Here is a 26343-nt window from a genome sequence, read left to right on the forward strand (position 1 = left end):
TTTCCCTTCATTTGTATCGTAAAAAAGAACTTGGTTTTACTGTCGTGAACACGAGTAATAACAAAAAGTAAGTAAACATTTCATTAACTGGTTTTGGTAGTACGCTGAATGTTATCGTCGGAGATCAAGTAAAGGTTGTTTTAATTGACGGATAGACACAATAACGCCTTTGTTCTGTACTCTACAGCGTAATTGACGTTTCCAATTCAATTTCGAATCGAGAACGATTTTCATTTGTTATCCTTAAAGATTTAGCTGTTGGTTTTGCGCCTTTGCATAAACAAACAGAAAATCTGAAATACACACTTAGAGAAAAATCTTGCGTTTCCAATTTGGGGTATCCCTTCGCGATACGCAACCCCTGCGAAGGGTAGCGTTTGAAGTTACATATTTGATTTTTGTTATGGAAGCAGTTTCCGTCTGTCCTTAATGCAACGTTTTTTTCCATCATGTATTCAATATAATTTGATACAAAGTAAATACAAATAAGGTTACAAGTAAAGTTTCTGTGTGTCTTAATTAAAGTGAATAAAGTTCTAATGACTAACTATTCGACAAACTATTTTCACAGCTTATAAAAATATTATTTTCGATCGCGACTTATTCTCGGGTGCATCGTAAAATAAATAAACGGAGTTCCAATACTGCGACCGCGGAAATGGAAAAATACATGCTATCCGCCATATATGGTAGGTACTTTATTATTTCATACTTGGAGTGCAAGCGGAATAAAAGATTTGTTTTCTTGTGCACACACTAGCGGAACCAAATGCATACAAGTTAAGTTCTTAATACAGATTTATATCTTTATTTTTAAGAGAATTTAAACAAACTTCGCATCTAACTTTGATTTAAAAGTTATATCTTAGCAACTATATTTGCATAGAAAGAAAATCTAACCAAATATACCGCAACAGCGACTGAATAAGTGGAATATATTTTCTGTTGGAGAAATTGTTGAGATTGACAGGAGGCTTATGAGCAATCTCGCGAGCCCTCTTATATTGACGTGTTACTTTAGTTCCATTGTTTTTGTAAGGCCGTGAATACCACAGTGGTATCGCAAAGTAGGTTGGTGACAACCGGTATAAACTGGTTACGGTAGCGTAATACAAACGCGTATTCCTCATAAAGTACATAATGTTTACGAGCAATACCGCTGTACATGCCCCTCGTAAAATGGAAATACACAGACTTCATTATGCCGCTACCTTCGCCCAAAAGGCTCTTTCACAATCGAACTGAATTTAATTGCAAATTCGAAATACTTGAGTTTCGCGTTCCGTATTGTGGGAGTGTTTTTATTTAAAGCGTTGGGTTATTAAACTGTTTTAACCACATTCCAGTAAATTATTGATACCGCAATTGCATTGTTCTTTGAAATCAGTAGCATGCCAAAGTATATAGGTAAAGTAGTTTCGTTATTCGTTTTCAAACAATAAACGCAGTGTTTCGTGTCTTTTGTTAAAATATCCTAATAACGCACTAACAAAAGTGATATTAAAGTAAGCAAGGCAATATATAGCTATGCATGGATCCTGACAAACCGGGAGACAATTTCGCGTGTGACGCAATGAAACAGACTCCCGAGGCGTAAAGAATGCTAACGCGAGCCAGAAGGACGAAGGGCGCACTAACTTAGCGTACTTTAGTGTTGACAGGAGCACATTTGTGCGCATACTATCACGAGATACGAGTATTACGTACTCGTTTCGATTAGTTATCCACGTCATAGCCGCCTCGTGTTTGCGTCACGTCGACGTCACGCTGACGTCATGCCTTTTATGGTCATGCAACCACGCTGCCACCCCGCTCACCAGGTCCCTGACCGCGAGAGCGACACAGTACTCGTTTTTTGGGGGTTCATATCAAAACGATGTTGTTACAAAACTAGTTTCCGAATTTCCCGATACACTTGGCGTACCTTGAACTCTTAGAACTCGTATAAAAGAAAAATGGGATAAGCTGTAAGTACCTAAACAAAAGTTTTCCGCGTTCATGGAAACTACCAGTTTATCTGTTTCGTTTATGTATGTTACCTGCGGGTGAAGCCGGACTCTAGCCTATAAAACAAAAATAGATTTATTTATTCGACGTTTGCGTGGGCGTGATACTGAATTATTTGATAGTTTATGGTTGTACGGACTGTGGGTTTGCTAATATACATTAGCTGTGTGAAGATAAAATACTCGTACAAAGTAATATGTAATAGTCGTAGCATGAAATAGGTCTGCATTATTATGAATCATGTTTTTAAAGGTACATATTTACCATCTAAAACAAACTTAATTGGAATTAGTAAGTTTATTCCGATTGAGTAACAAGTTTTATAAGCCGAAGTCCAGGAGCTTCATACAGGTAGTGTTGCCCTCAAGTCGGCATTCGTGATCTATCTGGAAACTCATATCCGCTTAATTAAATGCTAGCGCAGTAATCTGATTACAGAGGTCAGTGAAATCAACATGTAGTTACTAACCCAGCTAAATGTATTTCATACCCGACTGCCCATCATTTAACATGGATGCCTTGCTAATACTTTAGGGAAGAAATAATTTCCGGACCCATTTTCTTACTGCGGTAAAACTAAGCTCTTCGTCATTTAAAGAATTTAATAAATTACTGGAGTAAGGGACCGAAATTCAGCATAATATTCAGTTGAGTGGAATGTTTAATAAAATTACCTGAACGAGTTTCTCTTTTAAAAATAGTTTATTGAGGGTTACATCAAATTGCATAGTTGAATAGTTGCCGATACCCGGAATAGTCGGAATAGTTGTTTCGTTTCATGTTTTGATATTCACAGGATATTAATTTGGAACGCAATTCAGTTCTTATTTATGTACGTTATTATATTTTACTAGGAATGAAACCGTTATGAATATTCGTATTATTCCATTCGGATATTTTGCGTTTACATTGATATTGTGTATAATTAAACAAAATGGAAATATAACGTATTTCTCAGAATCATACGTTGAATAGCTAACTCTGTTAAATATGCAAACGATAATAAAACAAAACACACTAACTATAAACAAAACTATAAACCGTATTATATTACCATTTCTAGGTACCGGGTTATGATATCAATGCCCCGCTTAATTTGCCTTAAATTAGACGAATAAAAGAAATTCAAATTGAAAAAAAGGAAATCCGGATAATCAGATGGAATATAAATCAGCATTGGTGGGTTCGAATTAAGCGCTCCGTGCGATCCGGCCGAAGGCTTACGCTCAATCTCTTCTAATAGCATCCAATTCAACAGAAATACGACAATTTTATACGTTGTCTTAAAAGAAACCACTAAAATATACGCCGCACATAAAACATATTTATTTCATGTTTTCCATTTCATTATATTCGAGAAAGTGAGATTTTACTTTTTTTTTTTGTAAATTGATAAAAATGCCTGACGCGAAGCTCAAGCACCAAATAAAATTAGGTCAGAAACAAAGATTAATATTATAAAACCGAAAAATTACGTGATGATAATTGTAAGTACGAACTTGTGGAGAATGTTAACGAAATGTGGTTGGATTTTTACATTTTTAGACGAAGACTTTTTGAAATTATTTCGATAACACGAAAATGTGCAGACAATGTTGATTATTTTAATCAAACCTTTTTTGGGTATTATGTATTTGTATTTGCAAGTCCTGCTGGCACGTACGATTCGTAATTTATACTTTAATCAACGGTCGCCGCTCCGCTCCGGATATGACTGACATCCGCTTTGAATCCACCACTGTGCCTCTGAATTTACTTGCTGAATTATATTTATTTTAGTGCTCTGTATTAGTTTCCAAACCTCTCCAAACTTGGTTTCGGGCGCTTTTAATTTAATGAGATTAAATACACTTGGATGAATGTAAGAATTCCTAATTGAAGGCATCTGTTTTATAATGTAGTGTCTTCACTTCATTATTATTTATGTTCGCTTCCTTATTTTCATATATTTCATCTGAGAAATAAGTAACACGCCTCGCGGAAGGTAGACCAGCTATTTATGAGTCGTTTGAGCCCGTACGTGCTTCTGAAGCGCGCTATATCGCGTCCCCTAACCGCTATTATGAAATGGTCGGCTGCTGAGCACACGTGATGCCTTGCTTCTACTCACGAGGTCTCAATCATACTGTACCTAGCTATATATTTCTGTGGACGCATTTCTCAGGCATACTTCTGGAATTTCTGAAACAAAGTACCGAGTTCTCAAAACTGATCACTCAGTGTCATATGTAGTTGTAAGTTTGAATGCGCTGTGGCCACTGAGTAATGGCTCTTCGGAATACAGGGTGAGTTGTCATCTTTGGGTAAAAAATATCTAAGTCACGAGAATTTTTGATTTGGAGCAGTTTACATAAATAATTTCGATCTTATATTCCAGATCTTTTATTTTGGTTTAGAAAACGAATAAATGGTAATGGTAACGACACAAAGCATACTAATCCCATGAGGTCCGCAGTAGAACGTTATTAGTTGAGCAAAAGTACCACATTAACCATAATGAAGTTACTGATGACACCGATTTGTTCTAACCTTTCTCCTATAGAGTTTTTGCAAGTAACATGTTCTTATATCATTAACTACTTTTAACAGAGCTGGCGCAGCGCCAACTCCGGAGTTCTGGAGAAACTTTGTAGTCACTAATCAGTGACTTATGCCTACTTATTTTTATACTCCCAGTAAGCTTTCTCTTTTGGTGAACATGTGCGTTAATGGCACGAGTAGGACAATATATCATACTTCTTATAAGTAGGTATAGGAATGGTATGTGTGCTTTTGTGCTGGTAAAATTGGGCGTATTCGAAGGTCATCTTTCATTCTCTGAGAGAGAGATCTGCATCACGTTTATGTTGCAGCCTCAGGCCTAGTATTTAGCAGTGCAGCTTAAACTACATAAAAGATAATATATACCTCCATGGTGATAGAAGAATTAGGAGATAATTATTTGCATAACAGAAACTTCTTCAAAAAGTGCGCAGAAAAACTAAATGCCGGGGTGGCTAGTGGAAGTATAAGACCTAATCTAAGAATTTTTTTTTGTATCTATCGTTTTAGTAATAGTGTTTCAAAATAAAATGCCATAATCAAATAGTTGGTTTATGTTCCAACAATAAATACAGGAGGAAAGGAGAAGAATTTTCTCGAAACTTAGCTATAAATAAGAGGTTTACTTCACAGTGGTTTATGTTCATAATATAATTGTACAATTTAATATTAGTAGTGCACTGTAATTGAGTAGTTTATTTGTTCTCGCTTTCAATCGTTCCGTGTCTTAGTTCTAGAATATTTGATGTAGTTTAAAGAGCCTTTAAATGTTTGCAAAGATTGCGGTCCGACTGGCGTGAATTTGTTATGAAGCGGTTGTTATCCGAGCCTACTATTCCCCTTTACTATTTGAAATCTTCTTTGAGATGTTGCTAGATATAAATTGCAGAGTAGATATTGCAACCATTGGGTGTTGTTTCCGAACATTGTTTTGTGAGTAAAGGCTTGTGAATACACCATGAGCTCTCTACTCGTTACTTTCGAAAGGTTCGATTTGGTATGGCTTAATGTTTGAACTTTATTATTTTTTTGACATTATGATTAAGCTAAAAAATAATAATTTTGCTAAATGAAGGTATGATAAATCTATGATGAGAGAAATGCTTCTGCTTTCCGAAAAGTAGCTTGATTTAAGTATTTTCTGGACTGCTTCACTGCAGTTCAAAATCAGTAAATACATAATTTTTACACAGGTGATCCATTCAAATAATAAACATAACTGAACAAATATTGTTTTACAATTTTGCTCGTAAATACATAAACGGGACTTACAAAAAGTCCTTTGACCATAAAACGAAAAATATTTTTGTCGGCTATATAATCGTCGCTGAAAATCGAACTATATTGTTCGCATAAAAAACCGTTTCATTGTAAAACTGGTCTATTGATAAGACACCAACAATGGCGAGCGGAGCACGCAAAAGTGGAACAAGTCAGATTGCTGTCACAAAATAATTGCCTCCGTGCGAAACCCGACCGAGCCGATAGATTGAGCACAAAGTACATCAACAACAGGGCTTTTTCAAAGGGCCAAAACTTTTTACCTCAAACAACATAAGGGAACGTTCAATGTGATCCTTAATTAAAGTACATCTGCGGGACTTTGGTCCCATAAAACGACCCAATTATCAGGAGAATTCATAAAACCAAAATGATTTTGAGCATGTGTTGCGGCCATAACAATACTCATAAAAATGAAATACATGTATAGAAATACGGAAAAATTACGACGATAAATTCACTAAACTTGTTTCATAAACATTCAGGGGTGGACTTTAGGGACACTGCCTATATGTTTCTATACCACAATTATATTATGTTTTTTCCTAATGATCTGCATGAATGTTATCGTGTGAAAAAATAAGATCATCGTAATATATGATATAAAATTTTACTACCTATCTGTTTTGGAGTAAATAAAGAAAATATAAAAGACATCGGCCGAACCACGTTATTGCCCATTTTGCTATACATATTACAGCTATATTTTCTTGTTTTATCTACAATGCATAAAACGTGTTGCCTCCGCCATGTTTTTGGTTTAAGAGAAGTCATTTCACGTAGAAATATAAGAGGTAGTGGTTGGTGCCGGCGGCGCGAGGGCGTTACCGAGTCTGTCGCCAAGTTTGGGGTTGTTAACTCGATATTGTGTGTGCGACTCTATGAATACTAGTGCAAGTAAAACAATGCTGGTTATTGAACTTTGTTACTTTGAAGTACGAAAAAACCAGACTGTAAGAGGATAATTAGTGTTCTAGTCTGGTAGTTTTTTCGAGGCGTACAGTAATGTTAGCTACTATGTTTTCGTTTAGCTTGTAACTTACAAAGCTGGGTCCACGTTACGGCCACAATGTCCGCAGACACGACAGCACGACGAATCGCCCATATTAGAGCACATAAAGCAAAATGTCGTCGGCGACGAGCCCCGAGGGAGTCGTCACGACTATCTAGCGCCACCATATCCTCAGCCTTATCATCTCGTTATTGGAAACCGAACAGACCTATCAATATCTTCAGCTATTTTTGTCCAAGCTTTACGTTTATATAGCAAGATCGTTACTACTTTGGGATACTTAAGAGTTCAAAAAAAGATTTCGTGCATGAAACTAATTATCTAATAAGAAATTAGTATGTAGCTTTTTAAAGTTCTGAAATAACGTAGGTAATTTAAAAAAGTATGACCATTAGCGGAAACTGTAAAAAATAGTTGCCAACACTTCTAATGAAAAATATCACTTTTATAACATCATATTAATTTTTATGGCTCCTTGGGAGCGATCGTCTGCGCCAAACTGCTGAATACATTGTTTGTCCTTTTGAGAGGCGACCGGAGAAAAAATGCTAGATTAATAGAAAAACTTTTAAAATGTCTCTAGGCGTCTTTTGTCCCTGTTACGACTATTTACTGTGTGAGTAATCCTCACTTTTGATAAAACTTCATTGTGAGAACAAACAGTTACTTTCCTGCTCAGAGTCATTAAAAGTGTGATGTTCTAAATGGATCATTAATCAATACGTAAGCTTGGTTTATTTGTACCAGAGAAGGTGCATAAATAATAAATAGTCCGAACTCGAAAAACACGTGACCTCCTTGCTAATACGAATGAATTTCATTACGAGAGGCTCTAAAGAAGTGAACTGATTCCAAATGAGTTGTTGAAAACTTGTTCGTAGGAAAGTTAGTTTCAGTGGTGTTTCGAGCGCGCAAGTTGTAAGAGTCAACCGAGGACACCGGCATATGTACAGCTAGCACCTATGCATTTATGCACTCCTGGTATTAAATAAAATTACTTTGATATTTGAAAGTCGTGGTGGCCTAGTGGGTAAAGGACCAACCTCTCAAGTATGAGGGCGCGGGTTCGATCCCAGGTCAGGCAAGTACCAATGCAACTTTTCTAAGTTTGTATGTACTTTCTAAGTATATCTTAGACACCATTGGCTGTGTTTCGGATGGCACGTTAAACTGTAGGTCCCGGCTGTCGTTGAACATCCTTGGCAGTCGTTACGGGTAGTCAGAAGCCAGTAAGTCTGACACCAGTCTAACCAAGGGGTATCGGGTTGCCCAGGCAACTGGGTTGAGGAGGTCAGATAGGCAGTCGCTTCTTGTAAAGCACTGGTACTCAGCTGAATCCGGTTAGACTGGAAGCCGACCCCAACATGATTGGGAAAAGGCTCGGAGGAGGATGATGACTTTGATATTTGAAAATGTTTAGTATTCTGCGAAATTGTTGTGTTACATTCGTGCAAGATACAACGCAATATTGCTCTCGGGTGATAAAGATAAAAAATATGAATAAAATTTGAAACAAAGTAAATAATATAAGTAATATTCAAAAGTTTTAAAACCTTATCTGTAGAAATCTAAAACTATAGCATTCATTAAAAATACTTAAGACCCAGTTTTGTGAAAGGCGACTACATAGTCACAAGTCTTAGTAAAGTGGTAGGTAAATAAAAAGGAATTCTCAGTTTATCTGGTACCGGTGCTCGAAATCTTCATCCGGCTCAATCATATTCACTTTGTCCGTCTTAGTCGTCGTAAATTGCCGAGCCATTAGTAGTCCTTGTCCTTTTAATACTTAATGAAGTTGCTTGATTGAATGTTCTACTTGGTTTGCTGTAATGGTGATCAATTCCGGGTTGTGTTAGGTGACTTGTTGCATACGTTGATGTTAAGTACTTCCATTGGCAATGTTAACACGTATATTTTAATTATAACGCAATTTTATCAAAATTTGAGAGATTTATTGGTATAAAACCGGTAGCTTTAGAGCCCTTTTTAATTAATAGGACGTTTTATTTGTATATTTTTGTACGTGTATTTTAGATATTGAAATGTTGTATTGTTTCCAGGCGCGCTGGAGGGCGGCGCGCTGGGCGGCGGCGGCGGCGGCGGCGCGCTGGGCGCGCTGCGATCCGCCGGCTCGCCGCCCGCGCCCAGCCTCGGCGCCAGCCGGCACAGCCTCATAGGTCAGTACTGTACTACCACACACCGAAAAAAATATAAAAACCCTTTTAGAGCAACCACCCAAAAGTGCAAAGTATTTATTTACCTGGTGAAATATTGCTACAGAAGTTATTCTGTTATGTACGCAACTGGGGGTATTTAAATGTACTTCTTTAGAATCTGATCTTACGTGCAGAATTAGTGTAGAAATAAATTTGATTCGATAACTTTGACATAGAATGTTCCGTCAGGATTAAACACCATTAGAATACCATTCATTCAAGTTTAAGATAAAAGATTTCTCCTAAAAAAATCTTGGTAGCTGTTCTAACATACAAGCAGTATATACATATACGTATGTATCTGCTAAGAATTGAACCTGCTCTTTATGCGCAGAGATAAGCTCACCCCTTGCAAATTGGGGTTTTAGCTTGTCATGGACGAAATATGGGTTCAGCAAGAACACATTGAATAGAAATACTCGAATGAGACACACTTTTTGTAACTTTCTAATTTCCGATAAAGCCAAAATCTCTTTTTATCTATTGATTAAGGTTAATTGATACAAATGTTGATTTTGTTGTGCCTCACGATTAGTTTACTAATTAGTTCCTGAGAGATATGAGGGTCATTAGAAACGCCAAGAATGATAAATGAGGAATAATTTGTAATAGGTACGTAATGTGCATACTTTCGTCAGTGGTAAACCGCGCGAGCTGTGTATAGCCAGTTTAATTTGGCGGCATAGTTTAATTAACAGGATTCCAAGTCGTATGTCCTGAGGAAATTGATGAGTAGTGTAGTGCGAGGCGCGAGAGACGCCGGGCGCGGGGGCGCAGGGGCGCGGGGCGAGGGGCGCGCGAAGCAACTCGTAAATCTACGATACGTGGGTTGCCCCACCGCTTGATTAATTTATTTCCAGACAATCCGTGTTACTCATCTGAAAAGCGTTATTTAGGCAGGATTCTGTTACTCCGCCCTATCCGTATCACACTAATTTCTTCTGTCGGCCGCTGAATATTTATTCAAGTTGCCCCTAGTTATGTGGTCGTGAGTCACACGCGTAATCTATGTAATAGTTCTTACAAATTAATGTAAGCCGCAGAGCCGGGCAGGCTCATCCGTTGTAATGCGGTTTCCGTCTTTAGAACATTCAACATTTCTCTTTGGTTAGTGATTTGAGTAACAAATGGGTTGTTTCACCAGCTTTTAATGTTTGTAAACCTGTGAAACATTTTTGTTTCAATTCAATTTAATTTAAAAATCTCATTAAATTATTACTTTTGTGATTCCGTTTTTACCTGCCAAAAAGCTGGCGGAAATATGAAATTCACATTTTTCCGTGACAAACACCAGTTTCAGTTTTGTAATTTTTTCCTCGCTGATTCAATTTTCCCGCAGAGTGGATAATCTCGACCTTAAACAGAATCCAGTGAATTCTATCAGCGCTGTAAATTATTCTAAATACGTTATCGGCTACAGCGGGCTTGTGCTAAGCCGTATTATAATAGATAACCTGGAATTATTCATGTGGGACATTATGCCGGATGAGAACTTGGAAACGGTTTACATACATCGCGCAAAAGATTAAGTAATTAAGCAAACATATATATTCATACGTCCTACTTAGGACTAATGATTAACACATTTTGCGCAAATTGTTTAAGATGTGTCATTTTGTCACTGAATAAAACGTTCAGTTTATAAACTTGTGACTTACTTGACAGACAGTTAGACATAAGTATACTACAACTGCAGTTTTAATTAAACTCAATAGGTACCCATCTTTTGTAAAAAAAGAGGTTTTTTTAAAACTGTATCGTTTGTAGCAAGTTTCCAAAACATTTACTCAAACAGAACCGTTTATATGCATACATATATATCTATGGGTAATGGATGGATTTACTTATCAAATATTAAGTAACATGGGACCATTGGTACCTCATGTTTCTTTAAGGTAAATTGTACCACACCCCTGGGGACTTAAGGAAAATTAACGTTTAATTCTGTCCTTCGTTGTCGCTTCAGGCTCGGGTTTTATGGGTTCGATAAATCAATAACATGTAAAAAAAATAATTTTAAACGGAACTTCTTCGTAGTCATATTGCCAAATGTATAGTTGCGTCAAATTAACTAAAGGCGAATTTCAGAAGCAAAATCAGGCCATTATTTAATATCGTTCCCAAAGAATAGCTTCGAAAATGCTCGATTGTTTCTCGTTCCATTCGCACACTCTAAATTACTTTGTTGGCTCAAAACATCCGCCAATACGACGTTTATGATTGAATTTGTAGCCCTTTCAGGTGTGTGTATAAATCGTTGGCGGCAAACAAAATCAATGATAGCTGTGGAATGAACACAAACATTCTACGTGCGTGCGTAAACGTTACGGAAAACTTGAACTTGTGTAAACAGAAGCCTCTGCGGTTACGCATTCTGCATTTTAATCTGAAAAAATATAAGGAAAATTTAATGTTGTTCCGTGAGCATTGAGACATTATTTGTATGTTTATTGAAAGGTAAACTGGAACATATTTCATATTTATGTATATCTCCATCTCCTCTTTTAGATAACTGATAAATATTCTTACCAGGTCAAAAACAGTTTCTATAAAACTAGGTATGTATGTGTGACAGACAACTGCATTAAGATTTTTACTGAGGTCCTACCTATAGGTACTTCATCATGTTAATAAATAAGCCGCTAACGAAGAAATACCCCCAGTAACACACTCGTCATAATTAGTTTCTATTAGCGAGGATTCCCCAAAATATGTGTTTTTCCTTTTGCTTTGGTGCCGTTAATTGGCCAGCCGTTGTTATTTGTTTTACGTGATCCTGTAGGTAAGACGATATCAATGGACTTTTATCTGCGCTTCTAACAAATGATCATGTTTTAGTTATTATTGTCGGTTTTGCCATCAAAGACGTTTTCAGTAAAAGGAAAGTCTTTTCAAAAGGGATTTATTAAAGCCACGTAAAAATGTATCCAATTTGGGGTACATTTGCTGTGATATTTTGTACACCTTTGCCCTGAAGCAAGCGTTGGTTCACGTTACCGAAACGCGATTAAAGCAGTAATTTCGGACGTCAGTAAAACATGACAAGTTACCATAAATGGGGACATTAAAATGTTATTTCGCGTGGCTCGAGCGGGAGGGCGCTCGATAATGACATGTTAAACTTAACATAGCCGCTGATAGTTTTCGAAATCACTGGTAATTACAGGCTGCATTCGAGTGTGACGTCATCCCAGTAACAACGGGGCCGTGTGAATTTATAGTTCCCGCGTGGTGACTTTATGAAATTAATGCGGCGCGGTGACGTTTTTTTGCTATTTTATTCACTACTTTTGTCTCTAGAGGCGTTACTAGCAAAAACACTATGCAGTTTCACATCCGATGGAGTGCAATGCCCGCAAAACTGTTCAGTTTCTTTTTTGTATGAATTTGGGTACTTAGGTTCCGACGCTGCTGAATAAAGTCTGTGTTTATTGAAATGAGGATTTTCGTCTTTTCGTAACTTCCGCCTTCAAAAGTTATTATTATTCAAATAGTTCTCCATCTAGTAGATCAATATTAAAAATATGGTAATTCGTTTTTCAGAACGTTTCATGAATAATGATAATTTATTTTTAGTAATAATAACGTTCTGTTTTTTCTAACGCCCAATAATTTACAGACAACAAATGGTGGAAACATAATTTAAAGCTTTAATTTGTTGGTTCAGTGCACATTAACACTGTAATTTTGTTTTATTACAAAATATACTCTTATTATATCGAAAACAGTTGAGTGGCGTGCTTAGGGCACTCGTTCATGAATATTACCTTCAGAATTTAATATCAGGCGGGCAGCCCGCGTGCCAGTTCACCGGGAAATACTCTAGCCTGCACGACTAAGTATATAATATACGAGCACTTATTTATACTAAGGCATTATCTCATTTGTTTTTTTCGACTTTTCAAAAAGATGCGTAGGAATCTTTTGTGTTTTATAACAAAGAAAAAATATAAGCTTGCAACTATTCGAACTTTCAAATCCAAATACAAGACATGTCATTGACCTCATGATTAACATTTAAAATATTCGAACATTCGAGCAGGCATTCGAATTTTAAAATTTATTAAAAGACATTCTGTTCTACTAAACAAAAAATAGGAATGAAAATAAAAATAATGTTGCTATTTTCTTAAATGATACTTCGCGACATGAAAAAGATAGAATGATTTGTAAGAAAGAGTAAATAAATCTTTCTATCGAAACAAAACACACGTCAATGACGTCACGCACGAAATGAAAGGGATGGATTGATCTAGGTGAGAAAGAGTCGACAAATGTTTAATGAAACAAATGACACGTCAATGACGTCACGCACGAAATGAAAGAGATAGATTTATAAAAAGACAGAGATAAATAGATATTTAAAGCAATTTTCAGGAAAGATATAAGTCCAGTTCCTTCTGAAACGAAATTAATTCTAATTTTGAAATCCATAAGGTTGATATTTTCTAGAGAGGCTCTTAGATGCAGCGCTAGTTTGGGTAGTCTGAGCATTAGCTCTGCTCATTAGCTGCCTTTGGTATGATCATGTTTAAGAATTTGGATTTATTTGGAAACTAGCGAGCTGGTCCGGGCTGGCTATAGTGGGGTCGCGGTGAGGCGCGGCGGGGACACGAGTGCGAAAAGCCCTTTTAAATTTATTTTCCATCAATTTTTTTGAGAATTAAATAAAAACCGTAAAGATTTAAGATAAAATGCTTATGTAGAGGTATGAATTATAATATTCGTAAAAATAATTGCAATTACATACCTACTATACTATTGCTCGTGATTGAGAGTCTATGTTTTTTTGCAGCCTATTTTAGTAATATAGCAGTACCGTGTTACTTTAACAAAAGCCACCAGCATTAAAATGTTGTATTTGTGGCGCATTGTGCATGTTAGCGCCATACGAGTTACGTATTGCGCCACAATCAGCATAATGCCGCCACGGATAGCCGACGAGGGCCTACGTGACAAAACGTTCAATGTCTCAATATGCACTCGTTATCCGTCACCCGTTCCCAACTGAACATACATAAACCATGACCAGACCTGGAGTTAGAACACATAGGTTTATAAAACAGGAATCACTGGCAACATTCTTCTTATACTTACCGACAATACGCTTTTGCCGCTAACAAAAGTTAAAAAAAACGACCTTTACAATATGTCAACCTACGAATTTACGATTATAGCTAGCAACACAGTGCTTACTACATGAACTCATATATTTTACATTATCTATCTCAACGAAAACAAATGATACCAAAAGCAATCTCGATTATTAGGAGCGAGTCTTCAATTTGCAAAAGAAAATTAAACTGTACGATACCGTTTCGGCGTTTTAGATCTGAAACGATAACCCCAACGAGCGCAGAATGTGCTATACATTATGTAAGCTATTTTATAAAGATTTTCAAATGAGAAAGATAAATTGCGACTGTGTAAGTGGAGCTTGTTTTTATTTTCGTTGAATGAAAGTTAATCGATTTTGTAAGTGGGTTTGTGAAACGAAGTTTTTTGACATTCACACGCAACATCCCTCACATGCTCTTTCTGTGCTCCTACAGAAAGAGATGTTGCGTAAGAGGTCAGAAAACTGTCACTGGCAACACTTGTCTGAGAAAGTTTTCTACGCTGATACACTTGTCAGCATCCTCTTGCTCTTATCCCATTTTTTATTTGGGTTTTCTTCTTCCATACTCTTCTGTCTGCCGCCACCTCGCAAGTAACATTCTAAGCTATGTCGACTTTCACACAATCCGTCCATCGTTTCTTTGTTCAACCTCTTTCCACTGTCATAATCGTCGCAATTATAAACAGGTGAAGATCGACAGTCAATTAGCAGTTTAAATGTAGTAAGAAATAAAGTAAATGTTAAAGCGTGTCCTCGATCATGAGTGATTGATCGCGAGGACAGTTGGGATGGCGCGGCGACGCGCTGTCAGCCCGCGTCACTCCGTCCGGTCCACCGCCTACAATGCCTGCTAACTACAATGTTGTTGCTAATATGACGTGCTAGTCGAGTACGGTATCTGTCAAGATATAGGCTGGGATTGTTGTAGTTTTATACGTGTAAGTGCGTAGGTAAAAGATTTAATACTTCTTAGTAAAATTCTTATAATTTTATATGATGTTATTTCGATTAATTACAAACACAAAAGACAAGTGTCATTTTACGTTATGAGTACCGACTTCATATACCTATTGTATGTAGTAAAATAGTGTTTTTTTACAACCTTAAAATTTCCATTTATACAACTACTAGCTTTCGCCCGCAGTTTCACCCGCGTCCCGTAGCCGGATGGTAACAAGAACTATCCTAAAACCTTCTCCCGGGTCTAAGTAACCTTCCCTCTAATCAGCCAAATCAGTCAAGCCGTTTTTGTGTTATGTCGTGACAACGGAAAGCGGGTTTCATTTTTATATATATAGATATAATATACCTATTACAAATTAAATCTGCATATTTTCAAAAATATTTCTAGGTATATTGACTGTAGTTATATATGTTAAACAAATAGCACTTAGTTTTGACTCAGTACTTCTTATGCTAAGCAGTTTTATTGAGTTATCTTAATCTCAGACTGCCACTTGCGCTGCTTTTAGATAAATTTACTTATTCATTTGTACGTGCAATAGGGTTGTTAGCTTTTAACGTGCATCCCGTGATTTAGCATTCATAATTTTCTATGGATCATTAAAATTTAATCAATGTTAAGTTGATGACGCAAATATAAAGTTATATATGCCTTCCACTTCAGAATTTATAGCTTAAACTGAAAGTTACACGGCGCAAAAATTTTCTTAATACAGTGTCTTATTAAAAAGGCCGTAATTCCCAGCAGGTAGGCAGAGGTTTATAGTATTACAGTTTCAGTTTGTCTACGGTATAGCGGTACAGCGGCATAGTCTCCCAAGGGCCGAGGAATTCCGACCGCATTGCCAAAGTTATGGCCGCTATTGAGAATTTTCTAATACCTCATTTGCGCTAGATATTACTAGACGTTCCTGGCAGAGAAAACCTATAAAATAATGGTAAATATGTACAGTCAAAACATAAAATTGAAAGAAAAATCAATTTATACATGTGCTATCAATGTTCACACAAAAGGGAAACGTTTTACCATCCCTTAATTCGTTACCTAAAACAATATAGCAGACACTTCTCAACCAAATGATTACACACGAGATATTATCCCTTCCCCTCTATGATAAAGCCGGCAGTTTATGTGAACACATTTCGCTTAGTCCCGCGTCAAACACATCACGCGTATCTTAACATTTTCGCTGTATCGCAAGACCTTCAGCCACGTGTGGTTTACGAGGTGACGGAAACGTCCGCAACGATTTTAATAAAAACCGCTTTCGCGCTGTCTAGCCGGCGAGCGGCGGTTCGATGAAATATGACGCCGGTATAATAGGTGTGCGGATAAGGGACGTAAAAGTTTCATGACGGCCGCGCTCCCTCAATATCCGGCCGGGATGCGCGCTGTGCCCACCGAGCCCGCCCGGACTCGCACGCGATTAACTGAATTTTATGTTACACTAGCGACCGCACGTCACTCCACCGCGACACTTTTGTAAAAAACGTTTTCCTTAACTTCGTTTTGGTGGTCAAAGCTTGTGCCACACTGCGGCTTGTATAAGCTTTGGAATATCCTCGAAAAAAATTGGAACTAGTTTCACACTTTATTTATACCGAAATACTAGAGAATCTGGAATTCATTAATGTATTAGAATATTTGAAATAAATAATAAGATGATGATGTCGTAAAGCGACCCAACTTTTCAAAGAAAGCAAGATAGGAAACCAAGGGACGAGAAAGAATATGATTGATGAAGCACTCTCGGAGGCTCTAAATAGCAAGCCATGCTCTAAATTTGTTGAAGTTAAAGTTTTGCCATACATCTTCATTAAGTTATTTGTGAATATTCGTTATAAAAAGGAAAAGTCAATTACGTAAGTATTTTATAAGTAATTGAGGAAGTTTAAAATATTAAATAAAAATAGATCACATTTATAACTCACCAGCGTACCTACACATTTCTAATCGATTGCTCTCGAACACTAGCATACAGAGATATAGCGAGGCACCCCCGTGGTTAATAAAATCCCGACGTGTGTAATGCTGTGCGAATGGCGATAGGTGTCATGTCTCGTGAGAATATACGTCGACTGTCAAGCGAGGGCCTCCGCGGTTGACACTCGATTAAGTATTGTTCATGCCACGTGCCGTGTACGGATATCGACTCAAATACACCCGCCTTCTTCTCATCCATCTATTTATAATTTTATTGTTTATATGCCTACGTTATTAGCTCATAAAATGCCCTAGTTACCAGTGAGTTGATCGAAATAAAGCAATAACGATTCCCCATTGTCTCATAAACTATATCGACTATCCAGTCTACATAGTCAATACGCTTTGTATTCGTCCATGTGACTCTTGGGACCACATCTTTATGTACAAAAAAGATAATGAAATTTTCCTAAGTCCTACATCACTGTCACGTGAAGCTACCTCGCTACCTGTTCAGAAGGTATTTCAAGAGATAGTGGAAAATAATGACATAATATCCCGATAAAAATTGAGAGGAAAGTGAAAACTTTTTATGGGGTATTCGCATGACACATTTGCGACGGGCGCTCTCCTGAAATATGACGTGAGTAACAGGTGTACATAAGTGCCGTGAAGGACTGAAGTACCCGCGCTTTGTACGTCCACCTTTGTCATAGCACGGTTCATTAAAGATGTCACATGTGACATTTTTGGCACCGTTTTGTTTCGTCAACCGGAAAGCTCCGTAGCTATTCGATAAGTACGTGTTTTATATATTTTATTCAAGGTATGTGGATAAATTGTCGATAAGGTTTGCATATAATTTTATAGAACATGTTAACAGATCCTACAGTTGTCGTAATAGTAACTAATATATTAGTATGCAAATACATTAGCACATGCATCTCGTACGTCTGCCAGGTAAATTGGCAACGAACAGTCAACGCTTTGGCGGTGGCCGACCATTATTTTAGTCGTGGCAATAGGTACAGAGCCGTCACTCACCGTCCCGTTTCTACGGCAACCGGTTTGTCTGTGGGGAGCAATGGCAGACGACACATGTTCAACAGCATAATGTATATTCGATTGCACAGTTTCCCCTAATTAGGTGTAATGGCAATTCCCAAATGTACCGAGAATCGACAATCGATTACCTTAATACAGCATTAATTGGTGGCTCGTATTGCGCATTGTGGAAAATCTAGCTTTTGAACTACTTTCCCAGTTCAATGTTGCGAACTTAGGTGTAGGGTACAATATAAATACGAAGGTAAATGGTGCAAGTTCTACGTTATATAAGCTTCATTTAGCACGACACGGGAGGCAGAGGGGCTGAAGTGAAGTAGAAAAAAGGTGATTATAATATATTACTCAGGACACATTAACTAGCAGTGGGGTTCTTTTCTAATGAAATTGTGTTATATTTTAGAAAAATGTTTACATTGCACATGATTTGTAGCTCGTAGTAACTTGCTACGCCGTAGTAGATATTTGCAGATGTGATAAAAAAGTGGTTTCTATAGGTATAGTTATCACGTCAGTTTGAGTTCACGTATATTAAGCAACAATGCATGAACTGCGTGGTGGATTATACTAGGTACCTATAGCTAGTAGGAGGACAGCGATACGTGCCAGTGCTTGGATGCTTCATCAATCTCAATATAGAGCTAATGTTTGTTGAGGGCACCCAACACCTTAATCCGTCAATACTGAAACCTACATTAAGCTTTGGCAACAGTTATTGTTCCGTACACATGATGATAAATGATATTATATTATGAGCTAGCTCACATATTTATGTACATCATGTGAGCAGTTTAACAACAATTCCCAGAATAATTATTAATGTATGATACGGTTACGTAGTTTTTCTGCGTTCTCTTATAAATTCGAATAAAACATTAACCATTGTCCTTTGTAATATCTTTCCCAACGAAAGAATAAAATAATAAGTAGCAATAATATCAACGTGGCCGCCAGGAAATATAAGTCATTTTTAAACAAAGCTCCATTTAATGGCAGAAGAATAGCAGGAAATATTGGAAAAAGTGAATGATGCCGCGGGCAAACGACAGTTTATTACAACACAATTAATTGGACCGATGCCGCATAGCCTTTGATGGCATCTTGCATTCGGGAAATATTGTCCAATGACAGGCTAACCAATTTCGGTCGTTTCAACAGCAAATTTATTGTGGCAGAAACGGGCATTATTGCCAGAAACACGTTTCTATTTTGCCGTGATATGTCAACGGACGTGTACGTAGTGGAGGAGTGTCCTATTTAATTTATTGTGCAGGAAAAAGGATCAGTTCTGGCAGCGGGACAAGAATTTGACCTATTACCAACTGGGCTGGGTAATGTCGTGCATTTGTACGTCGCGTCGGCTTATGAGAGATGACTATTTTTGAAGTACATGTGCGGGAATACTAAATTGCTAAAGCATTATAGCGTTTGTATTCTGTACATGCCTAAAATGTTCAGTCTGATTTAATCAATTAGATCTTATCCAGTAAAGGTATTTTAATAAGTTATTTTACAATAAACTAGTTTTTATAAGCTCGTGCTAATTACCATACTTTTTGTTTGAGTTATGGACACATTATTTCGTCATAGAACACGAGAACAGCTACTTTGGTATACACGAGATAATGGCACTGTTAAATCAATAGTATGTCGGACACGCTAGAGGTGCACTTAACACAGTTCCCGGTATTGGCCTAATATTCCGGGGATAATTATTCTAGATCGCTGGTCACGGGGGATCGGGTGACGTACGACGGTTGTAGCCAGGTAGCTTTAAGTAATATGATTGGTGCTTTATGATTCAGATGCAGAGAGATACTGATATTGAATACAGTAGGAATATAATATGCACATATTAATATGTATGGGTCAATCTGCGCTTTGAACTGATTGATTCCGTAAAATTTTCGGTAATACATATGTTGCAGCGATGCTGGATTTATTTGCAAAAAAATCTTTGGAATTGTCTTTTAAGACCTTCACTGCTTAATGATGTGGGATAGAAGTAAAAAATATTTATAAAATATTAAGAAAAATAATTTACTTTCGTTTAAAATTTTTATTTTTGAGTTAGCCAAAGTCACTGATCATGCAGTACTTGCAGCCTATTTAAAGAGGTTTTACTACAGAGGTGACAATATCTCGGCTAGCGGTCGTAGGAGCCACGCCAGTCAACCCTAAAATAGCACTGAATATCGATGCAGGCACGTCATGTGACCCCCGGCTAACAATAGCATAACCTATTTCTGCCGGTGGGTGCCTTCAAGGATTTAGATCAACAACTCTTATTTATTGTACGATATTGATATTATTAGAACTGTTTTTTTACTGCAAGGTTTGGACCCTTTTTTCAATTCTTATCTCTAAAGAATCTAAGTAAAGATTTCATCAAGAGTGTCAAACTGAGGGTCACTTTACTTTTTTTTCAGGAATGTGAGATATGTAATTTCAGACACGTCACTATGTAATGTTATGCACTAAAGAAGTATATGGACATTATGATTGAACTTAATTTATTATACAGTAAAATACATATGACTTAGAATGCTTTACAAAATAAATCACAAGATAAGTACTTTGCTGAAAGAAATTGCTGGTCGAGCCCCCTAATAAATTTTTGTCCAAAGTAATAAAACATTTTATCACGATAAATGAAATAGTATCAACTAATCGGTAATACGCAGTTCACAAAGGCTGTGTGCTATAATAGTGGATATTCACGTGACAAGCCGACGCTAGTCGATTGCTTATGAACACAAAAATGCTCTTTATCCAGCGGCGGACGCGGAGAAATTAACATTTTCATTGTGATTCTACATTCAAAGGAATGTTAGGAAAATTGAAGCTTTTATGGTTTATGTGAGATTCATTTGGTGTATTATTTTTCCACATAAGAACATTTTAGGCGAATATGTCTAATTGTTATAGAAAAAACACTTAAACTTTCTGCTGATAGCAGTAGCAGTAGTCAAGAGACAAAGAGGGGCTTACTTCGGTAAGTGAGAAGTAAAACTAAAGACATTCAATGTTTTTTACTGGACAATCTTCCACCGACTAGTCCATAAAATTTCATTCAACCGACGAAGTCGTCCATTAAATATCTCAATGTTCAGTCGTTAATATTTATTTGAAACAGTCATCGTGAAATGAGACAATCATTTCCCGTGAAGAGTTTCCCTAAATGCTTCGGAGAATATTTTGATGTAGAGAGGCACATAAAGTTTTATTAAGGCGAGAATATGCCTCGGACAAGGCGGCAGTTGCCACAAAGGACTCGGTGCCTCAAGGTTGCCACCATTGTTAGAACGTTTGCACCATCATTAAAGAGCTTCTAAAAACAATGTCGAAGTTACTCTTCTAGAAGGCAGTTTTCAGATTTATTGTGAAAGCAGCAACTAAGGGTTCCGTAGTAGTAAAATAGTTAATTGTACCAGGACTGCATAGGTAGTTAAGAGATGCGATACCCGCCGGTAAAGCACTCGACTACGGAGATAATCTACGCCCGCGCTCCGGTAAAACGTTTTAGTGCTCCGTAAAATGCCAAGGTGTGGGGGCGATTCATGGAAAATTTATGTTACGAAATGTATCTAGTGCATATCACTGCAACGACAGCTAATGTTTGAACTACTTACAAACAAAAAAGTGACAAAAAGTGTTTAAGATTTTCAAATGATATGATTTTTATAAACATTATCATGGCTCATTCATACTGTAACACGTGGTCACATTTAGCAGGTCCCCAGTCGCTATTCCCTGTGGTGACACTTCTTGACCTCTTAAGTATGATTGTTGTCGTCTGTATACTCGACGTTACATTTTCCGCTTTCACGCCAGTAGTTTTTGTCGCACGTAGGTATAATATGCTCAATTTTTCTACGCGCCACCCATTCAAACATACCGCGGCCGTAAAAAGACTTATTGGGAAATTACTAGTGTGAAAGCGCAGTTATATTTAATGAGAGAAATGGAATATGCCTAATATAGCAATTATATGGCAGTAAAGTCTCACAATTCCTAATACCTATGACCTGTACCAGCCTGCTATATTGGTGGCTTTTCCGAGAGGAAAAACAGAGCGCGGCCCGGCAAAAATAGACAAATGAAAGGAGATCGAATTATGCAGCTGAAAAATAAAAACAGTAGTCTTTTTCTATTGCAAGCAAGCAAATATGTTGAAATGGTTGTTTCATTAAAAAGCTCAAAGGAACCGTAAGATTGCGTATAATTGAATTCAGTTTTCTTATTACGTTTGCGTGGCGGGCAATGTGCCGCTCGACTCTCGCAGGGGTCTTCCCGCTCAGGTGACACTTCTTGACCTCACCAGTTAAGGATGATTGTCGTCGTTTGTGATATATTTCTCGCAAGAATGTTGCCATGTCTTTAATATTAAATAGATACTGTGTTTTTATCGACGGGTTTCAAACAATATTTTATTTGAATAAGTGTGTTATTAGTAGGTAAATATGAATTTTCAATATAAGCTCCAAACTCTGTTTGTTGTTCAATATATTAACTAGCCAACCGGTATGTTGCGAAAGGTTCTCAAACGGGGCGTGTAATTTGCCAACATTGAACACTGGCAAAGGTGAAACTTTGCGAAGTTGGCGCGTTTCACCTTGCACCATCACCGTACATTAGTAAGTTTTGTTGAGCCAATCTATCAGTCGGCTTTGTAGTTGACGGGGGCGTTCGCTCCACTTTTTGTATTAAATGGCCTTTTATAATGTCTGCGCTGGCAATCTGCTGCGCGGCTTTATATCTAACTATTCGTCGTTTAATAACAGCTCCTTTTGTACTCTCAGAGCGCAATCTTAATGATTTGTATCAACATTGTCGCAGTTTCCTATTTAAAAATGTTATACTCATTTTCATTCTCTCCCTGCAAATGTTGCAAATCATATATCAACGATTGATAATTAGCTAGTTCCAATTAAAGTGCAGGAATAGCAATAGACTCAAGTTAAGTGCAAAGGGCAAACATCAAGAAAGTAAGAGTGAATGGTTATTATAGACACGATAATGGGAATCACCGTGGTCGTGTGGAGACGCGGGCGCGGCGTGGTGCCGACATCAGCCCGCCGCGTATCTACTAATTGAATCTGAGAACTTGCCGACAACTTGCTGAGACTTTCCGAACTTGCGCGAAATTTGATTAGCTCGTCATCTTTCTTTGAGTGTCGAGTTTTTTTTAAGCTTAGGATTATCTACCTATCGTGAAATTAATCATGGCATCAGCTGAATTGCGGACAAGTTTGGATCATGTTTTTATCAAATAAGATGCCACTTCTGGTTTGCGTGATTGATTACGTCTATTTCATGGTTGGTATTTTTATATTTCGTAACATCTTAAAATTGACATATTTTCCCATATTACGGGTACGGCAATGATTTTGTGAGCGTAATATAAAGTCATGTAATACACGATCGTGACGCATAAGGCATGTTTTACCAGATTATTATAATTATATCCTTCACTAATGACCCTTAATGGCCCATTTGTTTTTACCAGGAAAGGTCACTTACACAGTTAATATTAAATTAAAAGCATGAATATACCAAACAAACTAGGCAACATTTTAGATAAATTCAAAGTTTTGAGCTGAACACATTACTATAGTGTAAAAGGAATTTAGAGCCCATGCTCGTTACTGGTGATCAATCACGAAATATTTCAGCATCGCCGTTGAGCCCATTTGTTACGACTTGTTTGGTACATTTATCTAATTACTTACTTGTAACTGGTAGCACTCCGGCTGCGCCTAAAACATTGTTATTTATTGACGTTGCTCAGTTGAGCGCGTCGTGGACGCCGCGCGACCTATTCATTATTTTTGTGCTGCTGCCGTCAAACGGAACTCTCTTACATTACACTTACATTTAACTAGTGAATATTTTGTTTTATTTAAAGTTTCACACTGTCTGCAATACAAACTGTGGGGAAAATAACTTGATGTTAATGTTCAGCGGCGCGAACACATACTTGTTTTACACTTTTACAGCCATTGGGAAGGACGCCAAGTCTCCCGGGCCGCAACCAGAGCCTTCATACCGTTTGAAATTAAAACAGCTTATCAAATAGATCTTTTGAAAACATAAAGCATTATTATAGACAGTATCTTGAATTAAATAGCTTAATTTATCAGGCGTTCATCTCGGTAAGGACATTTAGATGATCCCAGCTAATTAATTGCTACGGGTTTTGCTAGTCGTGCACTCCGTCGTTATCGCTCCCCAGAAAGTATTAATAAGAGTAATAAACTGGAATTAAAATGGACTCATCGCTTTATAAAAATGTATTTCGAATTAAAAAGTAAGATATGTATAACAAAATACAATAATGGCTTTGCGCTGGAGAGGGTGATTATATTTTGTGAGTGCCAACCAAGAGAGAAATATTGTTTATTTTGTATTGAGCATACTCGCCTGTAACACACACCTACTCCAAAGGTATTTGCTTCAATAATAGGTACTCTAGTCAAAGAATGATTGCTTGTTATTGCACTCCATTATTTGATTTAAGTTATTATTGTATGTATGACAAAATGTATACGAATCTCTCACTTTGCCATCAAACAAGTATCCACTGTACCAGTCAATTGGTTTTGCTAGAGATCACAAGCGATGTATGTTGAATTTGAGGCTTCCATAATGAAATCTTCTACAAAACTAATTAACTCATTGAGAAAACTCGTTTAGTATTGGCAAATTTAAAAAGCTGGAAGTATCTATTCAAATGTTAGAGATTTATCTTGTAAGTAGGAACTTAAGTCACTCACACAATGAATAACTACAAGTACAAAAACAAAAGCTATTCTTAGATTAAATAAAGTTAGAACTCCCTCTAAAACCTAATTTTGTTATAAACACTTTTTTAGTGCCGTACTTAGTAAAAAATGCATTTTTTCAGTTCGACTTCTTCTCAAAGTTCCCGTTCATACTTTATTTAAATAGAGTTGTGCACTGGGAAATATGGGTGAGACAAAACTTTTGACGAGACTCATAGCATAAAAACTGTAACAACTACAATCTATTCGAGACTTTTGCACTTATCGCGTGTTTTTTCTTTGTTGTTGAAGAGGCGTCAATCATTGTGTTTGATATGTAAACGTGTTCTCTATGGAAATAATGTCATGATACAGGTAATAAAATTTAATGAACCGCTACAATAGATTCATAGTTTATTACTTTTAGTCTACTAAATAACATTTTAGTATCGAATATATGTTTTATATTTCAGTACATTGCAATATTCTTTTTTCTTTATTTCACTTTTCTCGTACAATTTTGCGTAGTTTATATATTCTCCAGATATTAAATTACATGCGGGATTCAAGCAAGTCTCACTTTGTTGAGCAACCGAGCTCAATCGCTCTACCCAATATTCTGCGGGTTTACATGAGTGCAATGACACGTGAACTGTGAGAGTATCGTACACCTACACAAACCCGCTGTATTTCTTTTTGTATGATAACTTTGATTGTTGAGTTCTGACGCTAAAGTTCACGACGAAAGATATTGATCACTTCCCTAAGTTGAAGTTAGATTGAGAGACTTTTTGCGGAGTGAAGTCGTCGCGTCGTCTGCGCTTGTTCTAAAGTGGAGTGCAGTAAGTGCAATGGACTAGACCGAAAAGTTCTATCTATGTAAACTTGGCCGGCCCTAGTCTACGTTGCAACAAGTTGTTAGTATAGCGGCGTCACCGAATACTGCAGTCGTTTGTCAAATATTTGCTTACCATTTTCATAATGTTATCGTCTGTTTGCTGCAGCTCTTTAAACGATTGTTTGGGACCGTGAACCGGAGGAAAATTATAGCAAATTGATATCATGAAAAGTTTCTTGTACCTACTGTTTATACAGCAAGCTCGATTGGCGAATAAAACTTTTACAACCGGTAGCCCTCGGTGTCCAGATTGTGCGTAACAGAATATGTAATGTCCTCGGGAAAGAGGTTGTTGGGGGTTTCTGTTCTTAAATAAAACACCAGGTACTATAAACATTTCCTCAAGTTGCGTGAGAATCTTAACAACACTGTTTAGTGAGGTACTACAATCATGTTTCTTAGGTACCTATAACTGAGTAAATCTAACAACAGAGAAGCAATGTGAGAAGCGACTTATACGACGACTAGCTGTTGCCCGCAACTTCGTCTGCGTGGGCAAGTTTCATACAAACTTTCATCCCCTATTTTATCCCCTTGGGGGTAGAATTGATCA

General features: G+C 37.2%; 1 protein-coding gene across 11 annotated transcripts in view; it reads left to right on the forward strand.

Moving 5' to 3' along the window:
* The window catches only part of LOC110384351 (uncharacterized protein), an 81595-nt gene that overhangs the window by 9908 nt on the left and 45344 nt on the right, over window positions 1-26343 (forward strand). For all 11 annotated transcript variants that reach the window (XM_049842602.2, XM_064034683.1, XM_064034685.1 and 8 more), the window contains exon 3: window positions 8902-9018. The gene's annotated coding sequence lies outside the window, so the exon portion shown is untranslated. The remainder of the gene's footprint in view (window positions 1-8901; window positions 9019-26343) is intronic.

Source organism: Helicoverpa armigera, chromosome 5, assembly GCF_030705265.1.
Source record: "Helicoverpa armigera isolate CAAS_96S chromosome 5, ASM3070526v1, whole genome shotgun sequence".
Lineage (NCBI taxonomy): Eukaryota > Metazoa > Arthropoda > Insecta > Lepidoptera > Noctuidae > Helicoverpa > Helicoverpa armigera.